Raw genomic sequence first — 13,897 nt, forward strand, 5'->3', positions numbered from 1 at the left:
GAGGCCTTCCTGATTGATTCCTGTTTACCGCCTGTCCCCGCGGGCGGAAGAGCGCATCGGCACCATCCATCAAGGCCCCGCCGCCTCCCTAATAAAAACATTTTATTCCTAAATGATCTCGAACTAATTAACTCAAAGTGTTAATTAAAGTTTGCGCAGACGGCATTGTCATCCGAGGGGCTGGGGATCCATCTTCCCCCAGAGATGGAGATGGAGAGGAAGACAGAGACACTCACCATGCAGAAAACAGAGACATTAGCAGAGATGAGGGGGAGAGGGCAGGAAGAGAGACCCTCAGGGAGAAAGCAGGGAGAGAGAAAAATAGAGATAAAGCCCGTGTCTAGCGGGGAGACTCACTCACCACCCCTGTTCTACCCTGATTCTCTAAGCTTGGGAGAGCTTCCATGTTCATACCCCAGCCACAGAGCTGAAAGAGACATCTGGTCCAATCTCAAGACCCCAGAGAGGTTAACTCACAGGTGAGGGCTGAGGAACAGGACCCGAGCTAGCAGCGTCTATGCAGATTCCTGAGCAAAAGGCTCTTGCTCCGAGATAAAGAGAAGTGTGTCAGGATGTACTACAAGCTTAGGAGTTTCCGTGTATTGAAGACTATGTTGCTCCGTGGTGGAGTGTCCATTTGTGTGTGCAAGCTTCCTGGGGGAGGGCAGAAATGCACGCATCATAATGTATAGGAAAGCATCCCTGGCTATGTTCTGAGGTTTCTCTTCGACATGTCAACATATATCCAAGTGCACTGGGGTATTGCAGTGTCGAGTCTGTGTGTAAATATATGTAAACATCTAGGTGTGGATGTGCCTCTCTGGGCCTCAGTTTCCTCTTCTGGAAAATAGATTGGACTAAATGACTTCCATCTGTCTCTTCCAGCTCTGTGACTGGTGCTTAGAGAATTGGAGCAGGAAAAACAGAAACATAGATATAAGGAGAGATAGAGAATAGATAGATAGATAGATAGATAGACAGAAAGACAGACAGATGGATGATAGATTATAGACAGATAAATGATAGATAGAAATAAATGCATGCATGTGTATAGCAGGCATATGAGGAGAGAATATATCTATGACCTATGCATGTGAACATGTGGTATTGTCTTTGCACATGGGTGTCCTGATGTGATTCTGTGTGTAATATATATGTGGGCTCCCCCATGTTTCATGCCTACATAAGGTGTGTGTGTATTTCTATGCAACTGATAATAGTATATATATATATATATAATATATATATGTATATTACATGAGGGCAGGGACTAAGTCCTTTTTGTCTTTGTACTCCCAGACACTAGGTCTTTAAGCTATGTTTATTGAATTGAATACATGAGGAAATGATGAAAATAGTGAAGTGAGAAAACATGGACTACAGACCCTGGTGACCTTGGCTCAGTCCTCTGCTCTCTTGGCCTTGATTTCTTCTTCTGAAAATGCAGGGAGTTGGTTTTGAGGGTCTCTTGTCCCTTCCAGCTGAGATATGTCTTATGTTCTATGTCCTAAGGTCTCATTCAACTGACATGACAAGATGAAGACTAAGAAAGATCTCTGCTTTTGGATTAGGGGTTTGGGAGGGGAAACCAACCTTAGACCTACATCAAGTCTAGCTCCCTCATTTTACAATTGAGGAAACCAAGGTTCATAGAGGAAAAGAGCTTTGCCCAAGGTCACAGAGCCAAGGTGAAAGGCGGAAGGGCCATTGGGTTAGTTGGAAGGGAATTAAAGAGGTGGATCATCTTGAGTCAACTCTCTTCTTTTACAGATGGAGCAACTGAGATAGAAAGTGACTGCTCAAGGCTATCCATCCAAGCAAAGCCCTTCTCCAGGGTGGAAGGTCCAGGATTGAATTGTTTCCCTCTGAGTACAGAAACCACAGGAAGATATGGCTGAAATGGCAGGAAGGATTTGGGTTAGATTTTAGAAAACAATCTTGCCCATTCTACTCAACATGCATGAGAACAAGTATGGCATGTGGAGATATGTGTGTGTGTGTGTGTGTGTGTGGGTGGGTGGTGAGCCTTGCCTATATGAGCTTTTCAAGCTCTTGGGTCCCCACTCTACTCTGGAACATGGAAGGTGGGTGGGAGGGTTCATTGCAGAGAAAGACTGGGTCATGGATTTTCCACTCTATTCAGGCACAATTCTCAGGTTCTACCAAGTTGAGTGGGGGGGGGGGTGAGGAAGGAGGCCACCCCCCCTCAATTAACACATGAAGAAATGTGTTGGAGTGGAGGGGGGCTTTATGTAATGGCACAGAATGGGTAAGTAGCAACAGTGAGATTTGCACCTTGGTTCTGAGACATTGCTATATACTGGGTTGGAGCTGAGAGTGGCCTGGAGGCTGAGCCTAGGGGGTATAGGGCAACAGGTTTGGGATCTGGGTGAAGGCCAAGATCAAGGTAGGAACCGAGTCAGAAGCAAGAGTCACCATCTCTGTCAAGGTTGGGGCAGGGGGTCGTGGTCAGAATGGGGACCATCCGCGGGAAGGGCAGGGGCCATGGCCTGGGTGGGGGCTTGTGGCCAGGGCCAGGGGCAGCCAGGTCGGGGCGGCCCTGGTGTGAGCTCATATATCACGGGCTGACAGACTCAGAAAGTCCCGGAATTAAAACCTAAATCGAATATTGATCACCCGCTCGGGCCGCAGCCCCCCCAGCCCACCCGGCTCGGGCTTCCCCCCTCCTTTCCCCACTCAGCCTTGTCCAGCTCTTCTCCCTCCATTTCTTTGCAGCTCCTCAAGTCCCTTCTCCCTTTTCCCTTCTCCCTCCTCCTTCCTCTCCTCCTCTGGTTTCCCCAGCCTCCGGATGCACACACACACACACACACACACACACACACACACACACACTCATTCACTCACTCACTCACACAAAACGCACCATTGAATTTTAAATTGGAAGAGGGCCCTTGAAATATTCAGATGCAATCCCCTTGTTTTACAGACAGGGAAACTGAGACTCACAAAATAACTTGCCCTAGGTCAGACAGCTAGTAAAATAAATGAGGATGGATTTGAGTCCAGGTCCTGACTAAATCTATTGCTCCTTTCCCTTCACTAACCCCACCATCCTTGCTCTTGCCTCCTTCTGGGGACCTTCCCATCTCCCTCCCCCATGTGTCTCTGCCTTGACTTCCTTCCTCATGGTCTCACAGTCTGACACATCACCTGACCTCCAGGGAAACGCCAGTGATTACAGAATCCTAGATGCAAAGCTGGAAGATCCTTTAGATGATATCTAAATCAATCTCTGCATTTTTTCAGATGAGGAAACTGAGATCCCAAATTACTTGCCTCAGGTCATCCAGGAGGTGAACATCAGAGATCTGAATCCCTGCCCATTGACTTCAATTTCATGTCTTCTTCCCCTGCATCTCATTTTCTTACAGATTCACGATGGATTAAGGGAGAGGAGCTCTCCTGCCCAGAAAGAAAGGACTCTTCAGAACTGGTCCCCCAGATGAAGACTAAGAAAGATCTCTGCTCTTGGATTACAGGTTTGGGAGAGGAAACCAACCTTAGACCTGCATCAAGTAGAACTCTCATTTTACAATTGAGGAAACCAAGGTCCATAGATTTGCCCAAGGTCACAAAGCCAAGGTGAAAGGTGGAAGGGCCATTGGGTTAGTTGGAAGGGAATTAAAGAGGTGGATCATCTTGAGTCAACTCTCTTCTTTTACAGATGGAGCAACTGAGATAGAAAGTGACTGCTCAAGGCTATCCATCCAAGCAAAGCCCTTCTCCAGGGTGGAAGGTCCAGGATTGAATTGTTTCCCTCTGAGTATAGAAACCACAGGAAGATATGGCTGAAATGGCAGGAAGGATTTGGGTTAGATTTTGGGGAAAAAAAATCTTCCCCAGCTGGGGCAGGAAAGCTGGAGACTGCTCACGAGAGAAGACCCTGGAACCCTGGTTATGGTTTTGTGGCAGGGCTGAGGGTGGGGGAGCGGGCTTAAGCAAGTGGAGGAGGGGAATAGAGAGAGAAGCGAGGTTTGGCTAAGGGGAGAAGTCCTGGGTAGATTGGGTGGATAAGAGAAAGATCTAGGTTGGGGAAGGGGCAGAGGGGAGGGGAGAAGGTCCTCTAGGGGTAGGTGAGGCTGGACGAAAGGCAGGGGATCAGATGGGGAGGAGGGTTGGGGAGGGGAAGGAGGAAAGCCCTGGGATGAAGAGGCAGGGAATCTGAGGAGAGGGAAAAAGCTGAGTGAGGGGTGGGGTAACAGTGGGAGAGAATGGAGCTGAGGGAGCAGAAGTGGGGGGCTTAAAGGGGGGGCCAGTAAAGGAAAACTGAGTGGAGAGTCGGGGGAGGCCCGAGGGGTGCCAGAGCAGATTTGGGGGTGGGAAGGAACTAATGGGGGAAAAGGCCAGGCTGGGAGGGGCTGGCTGAGGGGAGAGCTTTGAGGGGCTGGAGGGGGAGCCTGGGGGGGGGCGGGGAGTGCCGCAGAGAAGGCTCCCGGCTGCCCCCTCCCCGGGCCGGGCGGGGAGAAGATGAATCTTTCATGAGTGATTTGCGGCCGCCCCTTCTCGTCCTCTGTTGTTTAATGTTTCAATTTGGGCGAAAGCAAAACATTCAATCAGGCGGATTAACTGCGTAATGCGGCTCATCACTCACCCTGTCGCCTCCGCAACCACCGGCGGGGCCGGGCGGGGCCGGGGCTGGGGCTGGGGGCCGGCCGGGAGCCGGGGGAGGGGCAGGGCGGGAGCCCCGGGCCGGCCCCGCAGCCGCGGGTCCGGCCGCCTCGGCCCGCTTCAGCCCCTGGACAGCGCCCGTCCTGCCTCCCATCTCCGGCTCCCCCCGGCCCCCACCGCCACCCCCTGCCCCCTGACTCCCCATCTTTCCCTCAGTCTGTCTGTCTGCTCCCTCCATCATTCCCCGACGCCCCACCCACTGCCTGTCCTCTCACTTTCTCCATCTCTGACTCTCTTTGTCTCCCTCCCCCCGTCTGTCTGCCCATCCATCCGTCTCTGCTCTCTCGTCTCTGCCTCTGCCCTGGCTTGTCTCTGCTCCCGGGGCTCTTAAGAGTCCCGTCCTCTCTGCCCACCAGGGGGCACCCGATGGTGACTTTTTTGGCCTTCAGGCTTTAGGTTTCAGTGCTGCTCCCAGACCTAGGCTTCATCACCCACACTTCCCTCCCTCCTGACTGGCCCCGGGGGATCTGTCTGTGTCACCCCCTAGTCCCTGCCCCCTCATGGACTCAACCATCCTAAACCCCACCCTCACCCTCTCTGACTCCTTAGGACCCTGATTCCCAATCCCACCCCCTCTGGGACTCAGGAGTCCTCATCCTCCAATGCTGGTTCCCAACAGTGTTCATGTGTCCCCCCCCCCCCCCAGGCCCCGTCCTTGGGTCTGTATATCCTGATCCTCCAGCCCCTACCCTCTCAGGGATCCAGGAATCCTAACTCCACCCCCACCGAAGCCTCAGATTTCTCCCACGGCCCCCACCCCCCACCCCCCTCCCCCGGAACTCAGGAATCCTCCTTCAGTATCAGTTTTCACAAGTGTCCCATACATCCTTCCATCTCTCATCCCTTATGGACAGAAGTATCCTAATCCTCCTGCCCCTTTTCCTCTTAAGGACTCAGGCATCTTACTCCCCCTTTGCCTCAGGGGCAGCTAGGTGACACAGTGGCCTTGGAGGCAGGAGGACAAGAGTTCAGATCTGGCCTCAGACACTTGAATCTTATGAACTGTGTGACCTTAGGCAAGTCACTTAATCTTGACTGCCTCACATCCAGAACCATCTCCAGTCATCCTGATTCAGATCTGGCCACTGGATCCAGATGGCTCTGGAAAAGAGAGGCTGATCACTTAGCACAACACCCCTCACTTAAATCCAATTCATGTGCTTGTCACGGCATCACCTCCCTGCTGTCATGGTCTTCTTCGAGAACGAAGGCCAAACAACAAGGAACCAAACCACCTTGCTCTCCCCCACCCGTTTCCCTCAGGGACCCAGGCATCCTCCTCCCTAACTCCTTCCCAGCGGGGCTCAGGCATCCTGGCTCTCCAATTCTTGGCTCTTCAGGGCCCCAGGCATTCTGTTCCTCCAAGCTGCTTCCCTTCAGGGACCCAGCCATCCTGACTCTCCAGTCCAACGCCAAGGCCTTCTATACTCTGCTTCTTCCCAGGCTGTCTTTCTGCCACCGATTCCTTCTTCCCTCCCTCATTTTCACTCTCCTGGCTCCCAAGGGCCTGGGCTGTGACCTGCTCTGGGATAAATGGAGATTTCAGCTCCAGGGTCTGACAGGCGCTAAGCAGCCCCCTGTGCACACACACATACAAACACACAGATGATCCTAAGCCTACCACACACACACAGGCAGAGTCACACAAGCACAGGTTCACACCTGGATAAAGAGACACACAGGCAACACAGAGAAAGGGGTCCAAATGGACCCCACAAACTCACCAACCCCAAGACATGGCTAATATAGTCAGACCCAGACCAGACAGCTTACCAAGTCTCTCAAGCATACACACACACACACACACACACACAAACACACACGGAAATGTTTACACACTAGACACAGCTGAGAAAGCTCCCCCCTCCCTGCTAAGAACCTGCTGGGGAGGCACACATGGACACACACCCTAAAAAAGATACACACCAGGACATTTAAATTCTGATCCATACACAGCTTCAACAGCCCCCACATTCACATTTCCTCTCCCTCTCCCCCAATAAGCATCTACACCTACCCAACCCCAAACACACACACAGACACACACAAACACACAATGGCCTTTGTACTCAAAAACAGAAATGAACACACAAGCACACTTAGGGACCTACAAGCACAAGCTTACACACAGCCCGTAAGCATTGACACACATTTGGTCTCCAGTCCATAGGCAGAGGCTCTGGTGTAGGGAGAGGGGATTTGTGACTTAAGGGGTCACAAAGAGCTAACCCCCTCTGGTTACCCTCTCTCTGTTCATTTTTTTTTGTCTCTGATAACCTCTTGTCACTTTCTTCCATCTGTCTCTGGCATTTTGTCTCTCTAGTGCCATCTCTACTGACACTGGTTCCCATCCTCTCTATATCTCTCTGTGTCTGTCTCTTACCTGTCTCCACCTCTGTCTCATGCCCCAACCCAGTTCCAGTTCTGTCTCCATCTCTCTTGCCAATCACTCCCTCTATGGTCCTGCTACTCTCATCTCTCCATCTAAGTCACTCTCTGTCACTTTCTCTCTCCTTTCCTGGTTCCCTCCATTCCCTTCCTCACTCTTATTTCCTTCCTCCTTCCTTTCTTTCTTCTTCCCTCTCTTCCCTTTCCCTCTTCTTTTTTTCTTCCCCTCCTTCTTTCCTTCCTTCCTCTATCTTTTCATCTCTCATTCTCTGTATCTTCTCTTGTTCATCTCTTTCCTCCTCCCCTTCATTATCTGCTCCTTTCCTTTTTCCTTTTCCCTCTCACTCTTTCCTTTCTTCTCTTTCCTCCTCTCTCTCTCTTCCTGTCACTTTCCTTTCACAGATAGTTCCATCTTTCCCCTCCTCTTCCTCTCTGTCTCTTCAATTTTTCTGCTTACATATTTTTACCTTGTTCCTTCTCTTCCTCATTCCTCTCTTTCCTTGTCTTTTCACTTATCCAGTATTTCTCTTTTCTCTCCTCATTTTCCCCATTTTCTCCCTTTTTCTTTCTCCTCTATCTCCTCCCTCCTTTCTCCTCTCTTATGTTTTGCTAATCTCTTCTTCCCTATTTCCATTCCTTTGCTTTTTCTCTCCCTTTCTCTGTCTCATTTCTTTCCTCTCCATCTTTCTTTCTCCTTCCTTTCCTTTATATCTTTCCTTATCTGTCATTCTTTCTTCTTCCTTACATTCCTGTTTTTCTTCCTTCTCTTTCCATTTTCTTTCTTCTCTCATTTTCTCTCATTCTTCATTCTTTTTATCACTCTCCTATATTCACTTTGCCTCGCTTCCTCTCTCTCTCTCTCTCTCTCTTTCTCTCTCTCTCTCTCTCTCTCTCTCTCTCTCTCTCTCTCCTCTCTTCTCTCTCTCCCCCTCCCTCCCTCCTTCTCTCTTACTATTTCCTTCTTTCTCATCTTTCTTTTTAACCTATCCCTCTCATCTTGCATCTCTCTCTCTCTCTCTCTCTCTCTCGATAATTCGATATTTTAATTCTCTCCTCTTTCTTTTAGTTCTTCCCTCCCTCTTTCTCTTTCTTATCTTGCTTTTTCTCTTCCCTTACTCCCCCCCCACCCTTTTCTTCCTCCTTCTCCTTGCTTTTCTCCTTCTGGATCTTTCCCTTTACATTTTTTCTGTATCTCTCTCTTTCCTTCCAAACTCCCTCCTTCCCTCTATTTCCTGTTTTCTCTCATTTTTCAAATGTCATCCCTCTCCTTTCTCTTTCTCTTTCCTTTCCTCTCCCTTTATCTCTTTTCTTCCCTCTGTCTCTCTTCCTTCTGTCCTCTTTCTTCTCCCTTTCTCTTTTCTTTCCTGCATGTCTCTCTCCTATTTCTCCTTCCTTTTTTCTTCCTATCACTTTTCTTTCCTCTATGGCTCTCTCTTTTCTGTCTACTCTTTTTCTCCTTCCTTTCCCTTTTTCTTTTCCTTCCCTCTATGTTTCTGTCCTCCCTTCTATTACTCCCTCCTTCCTCTCACTCTCTCTGCATCTCTTTTCTTCCCTCTATCTTTCTCTCCGCCTGTCTATTTTTCTCCCTTCTTCCCTCTCCCTTTCTCTGTGTCTTTTCTTCCATTTCTCTTTCCTCCTATTTTCTCTCCTTCCTTTCTTCTCCCTTTCTACATCTTCTCTTCCCTCTATGTATCTATCCTCCTTCCACCTCTTCTCTCTTTCCTTCCCTCTCCCTTCTCTGCATCTTTCTTCCCTCTATTTCTCTCTCCTTCCTTCTGTCTCTCCTCTTTTTCTTTCTTTTCTTCTCCCTTTCTCTGTATCTCTTTTCTTTCCTCTCTCTCCTCCTCCTCCCATCTCTTCCCTTTTCCCTTCCTTCCCCCTCTCCTTTCTCCTCACCTCCCCTCTTCCCATCTCTTCCTCCTCCTCCTCTGCCTCGCTCCTCCATCTCTCCTTCCCTCTCCCCCTCTCCCTCCCCTGCCCCTCCTTCCCTCCCTCTCTCTCTCCCTCTGTCTCACTCTTCGCCTCTCTCTTTTCTCTCTCAAGTGTTTTCAATTTTATTCTGAGTGGAATTAACTACCCCTGATGTCAAATTGCCGCCGAAATCGATAATAATATCTTTACAAAAGAGGATATTCTTCTCTCGGAGAACGGCCTCTGAAAAATGGAAAATTTAGTCGAAATTGATTCATTACTTGACACTTTATAGAACGGCTGCGTATTGATCGCACCTGTCATGTCCCATCTCCCTTAATCGAAGCTGAAGGCCGGCTCCGATGCCTGCTATTTTTCATAATTCCACCAGAGCCGACAGCTCCGCAAACACCCACTCCCGTGCCCGCCGCCGCTGCCTCTGCCGCCTCCCGCCGGACACACGGCCCGGCTGGCCCGAGCTGGCCCGCTGCCCCCGGCCCTGGCCTTCGGCCCGGCCTGCCCAGGCCCCCCCCCGCGCCCCCCCACCTGCTCCCTGCCCCACGTGCCCCTCCCCTCCCCACTGGCCTCTCAGCTCGCTGCCCATGGTCCCTGCCCTGCGCCCCACAGACACAGTCCCAGGCCCCGAGCACTCCCTGCCCCTTTCATGTTCCAGACCCCTGCCCCTCGTAGGGGACTCAGCACCCCTGCCTTCCCTCCAGCTCTGCTTCTTACCCGTCTCCAGTATCTGGCCCATTCCTCCCAGGTCCACCACCCCTGCCCCTCTTGGAGGGGCTGAGCACTGCCCTGTCTTCCCTCCAACTCTGCTGCCCAGGCTTCCTAGCCTTCTCCAGTATCTAGCCTGTTCCTCCCAGGCCCAGCCTCACCTCCCACCATCCCTGCCCTGCCCCCACAAACACTCACACCCAGCATTGAGGCAACCACTTCCTCATTAGCCCGGCTACTCCATACACTGCCCCCACCCGCAGCCCTCCACAGTCTGGTCCTGCTGTTCAGTCTCTGCCCATACTCCTTCAAGCAATGGTACTCTGCCCATCCTGACCCATACTTCAGTCCCGCTGTCCAGACACACACACACACGCACATGTGCACACACATGCACACACATGTGCACACACACGCACGTGCGCACGCACACACACACACACACACACACACACACACAGTCTTCCCTCCTCCTCAGAGAAACACTGTCCCAATCCTAGACACCTGGTCAGCTCCTGCTCAACTGCCTATGAGCCGAGTCATAACCCACCCAGCCCAGCCCAGCCCACCAGTACATCCTCTCTCCCTTCCCAACTCCTCATTCCCAACAGGCAAACCTAGACTAGTGAGCCCTGCCTGGTCCCACAGGTCACAGCTTTTGTCTTTCCTCCATCAACCATGTCCCCTGCTATGGAATCTAATTCCCTGCCACCACCACCACCACCACTACCACCACCACCACCACCACCACCACATGCATATATAGCCTTCCTGAACATAGAATCCAGCTATTACTCTCAGACGCACTGCCTATAGCCCTTGCTCCCACAATATACTGCCCTCTTATCTAGTCCAGTTGAGGAGCCCAACCTCCCCCCCCCCCCCCAGGAATCTCTCACTTGTGTCCCGGCCTTAAGGCATCAACCCTCCTCCATCCCTCCTAGACATATTGTCTAACTGCCAACCCCTGGCCCTATTACCCACAACAGCCCCACTCCACCTTTGTCATTGTCCTTATATCCAACAGTATCTCCCTGTGGCCTCTTCCAGCTTCTTCTCTGACACATCCTCTCTAGACACAAGGCTTAACTCATCCAGATCTGACTCACGCATTCAACCCCTTCCCAGTTCAGCCCCACACTGACTCCCCCAAACCCTTCCGCACTGACTCGGCCCAAGCCTCACCACTCATTGCCCCAGTCCCCTGCTTTTCCTCCCTTAGTTATCACTGTCCCTACCCCCCTATCTACTCCTCCAGTCCTCTACTCACTCCCCCTCTCAACTCCCCCCCACATACCCCCCCCCCCGCACTACTCATCCTTCTCCACTCCCACCCCCACCTGCAATCACAGCATCTTTCTCGGACTCATAGCCAGGCGTCCATCAGCTCTGGTTCCTTTTTCCAATCCCTCCAGAATCCTCAACAGCCCCCCCCCAATCTCTGCACATTTCTTTCCACTGTCTCAGTTACTTCTCCAAATCCAAGACCTCCATTGCCCTATTCCTACTTTGAGCCACATTTTGGCCACTTCCCAACCCCCAACCCTTTGATCTTTCCTCCCAAGCTAAGAAAAATGACTTTGGGTGGTCTCATCCCTCCTTCTAGGGCTCAGCTTCTGTTTCCCCTAACTCCAACCTCAAGCTATCCCATCCCCTTTTTTCTTTTTTCTTCTGGTTTTTGCAAGGCCATGGGGTAAAATGACATGCCCAAGGTCATGTAGCTGGGTAATTATTAAGTGTCAGCTAGGTGATGTGTCTGAGGCTGGATTTGAATTGAGGTCCTCTGAACTCCAGGGTCAGTGCTCTAGCCACTTCATCATCTGGCGGTCCCCCATTCCCCTTTCTTCAGCGACCCCCACATCCCCCCCAGATAGATCCACTGCCTCTTCCCCCTGGCCAGTCCACACCCCAGTCCCCCCAGCCCCCCAGTCCCATCCGGACAGGGGATGCTGGTAAAATGTAGTCTAGGACAATTCTGTTCTCAATCCTAATCCCATTGCCCAAATATTTTGCCCTTGGCCCCAATTAGTTCATACTCCCCCCCTCCATTTCCTCCTGGACACACAACTAAACTCCCAAACTGCCCTCTGAAATATGTTATGGTAAAGGTTTATCCAAGCTAAGAGAGTTCAAGGGGATAAATCTGGCCCCAGCATCCCCTACAAACCTCTGCCTCTGTTCCTGTGATCCATCAGTCTCCATCCAATGTCCCCAATACACTTCCTGGATGCCGCCTAGATGTATCTCCTCCACCCCATTTCCGCACACTCCAGCTTCTGCCCCCCCCCCATCCTCCTAGGATCACACAGTCAAGTCGGGCTCCATCCTCCCTAGGAGATCACACCTCTTTCCCAGACTGTGCCCATCAGCCTCCGCTGGTCCCATCATCCCCACCTACTTGCCCTCCCAGTCTCTCTTGTACAACATGGTCCAGCCTGGCTTCACTGCCCATTGATTCCCATCTCTGTACCCTCCTCTGTCTCATATTTCATGGCCCTTTCAGACAGCTTAGACCTTCTAGCCCCATCCACCATGACCTCTCCCTCTGAGCTAACTGCTGACTGTCTCCTAATATCTCTCCCAGATACATTTCCAGTGTATCTGTCCCTGTCCCTGCCCTTACCCATAACCCCACCCAACCACCCACCCTCTGCTCCAAGATGGTTAACTGTTTACATAACTGCATTCTAAACCAAGCAAGGTGACCATGTGATGGTGGGTAGCTCATAACCTCTCTAGGCCTCAGTTTCTTCATTAGATGATCTCCAGATCTTCCATTCCCATCTATGAGCCTCTGATCTCTTTTTATAATACTGATCACAGTCCCAACTTCTATCCCTCATCCCTGCTCTAATTACCCATTGATTACTGACATCTCAGATATACAGTCTGGCTTGGTGGTCATCTTGGCCTCCATTCCTAGCCCCAAGACCTAGCCAGGTCATCTTGGCCTCACAGAACATTGCCTGCCCCCTTTGAGACATGAACCCTTGCTGCCCATGGTCCTTCCCTATGCCAGCTTTGATTCTAGTTTCACTGGTACTACCCCCCTACACACACACACACACACACACACACACACACACACACAAACTGTAGGTCTTCTGAGTCCCATTAACCATTGTGCCCTGACAGCCTACCCAGACACCCACCCCTGACTCTCACTGGTGGTCTATCTGCACACTCAGGACATCTCTCTCAAATCCAAGGCCATCAATTTTTCTGACATTCTCCAGAGAGGTACAGTGGTGAAATACTGAATCTGGAATAACCCCAACCTCATTTACAAAGGGAGGAATAGATCCAGAGAAGGAAAGGGACTTATCCAAGGTCAAAGTGAAGACTTGAATCCAGGTGTCTAGCTTCTAAATTCTGTGTTCTTTCCAAAAGTTCTCAAATCTGCTGAATCAGCATTGACTCATCCTAATGCACCTCCTGGCTCCTTTTGTCACTCTCTGCTCCCATCAGGGTATCCCTCACCAATTAATTGTCCATTTGTCTGTCTGACATTCCCCAAAGACATCTCCCTATCTCCCCACCCTCATCTTGGGAGTCATTACTGTCTTATCACTTATGGGGACCCTCCAATCTGTCTGGATTTTTCCTGGGGCCTCCCTTTGTCTAACTTCTCACATGTCAGGACTCATTCTTTGTGGGAACCCCCCAATATGGCCCTTTCTGTCTTCCCCAGATTCCCCTTATTCATTTGGTACTCAACCCTATTTCTTCCTGCCACTCTTCCTCCTCAAGCAGCCTCATTGGCCCTCTTTCTTCCCAAAGTCTCCTATGGAAGGTCACAACCCCAACATCATCATCATCATCATCATCATCATCATCTCTCTACCTTTATGTCTCTCTATTTCTCTCTTTCTCTCTGTCTCTGTGTCTGTCTGTCTGTCTGTCTGTCTCTCTCTCTCTTGGCCTTCCCTCTTCTCCCTCCTGTCCTCATCCTCTCATCCTCTTTTCCTCTCCTGCTCTGATTTAACCTTCCTTTCTTTGCCCTGGTATAACCAATCCTAGGATTATGCCCCTCCCAAAGGGTGTGACTGTGTGTGTGTCTGTGAATGCACATCATTGTGTCTGAGTTTATACATGAGTGTGTGAGGCTGTGGTATTTCTCTTCTCCCCCCCATATGCGCACATATGTATGTGTGTGCATATGAAGACAAATATGTGTGCACATCTG

This window comes from Macrotis lagotis, chromosome 1 (assembly GCF_037893015.1).
Source record: "Macrotis lagotis isolate mMagLag1 chromosome 1, bilby.v1.9.chrom.fasta, whole genome shotgun sequence".
Lineage (NCBI taxonomy): Eukaryota > Metazoa > Chordata > Mammalia > Peramelemorphia > Peramelidae > Macrotis > Macrotis lagotis.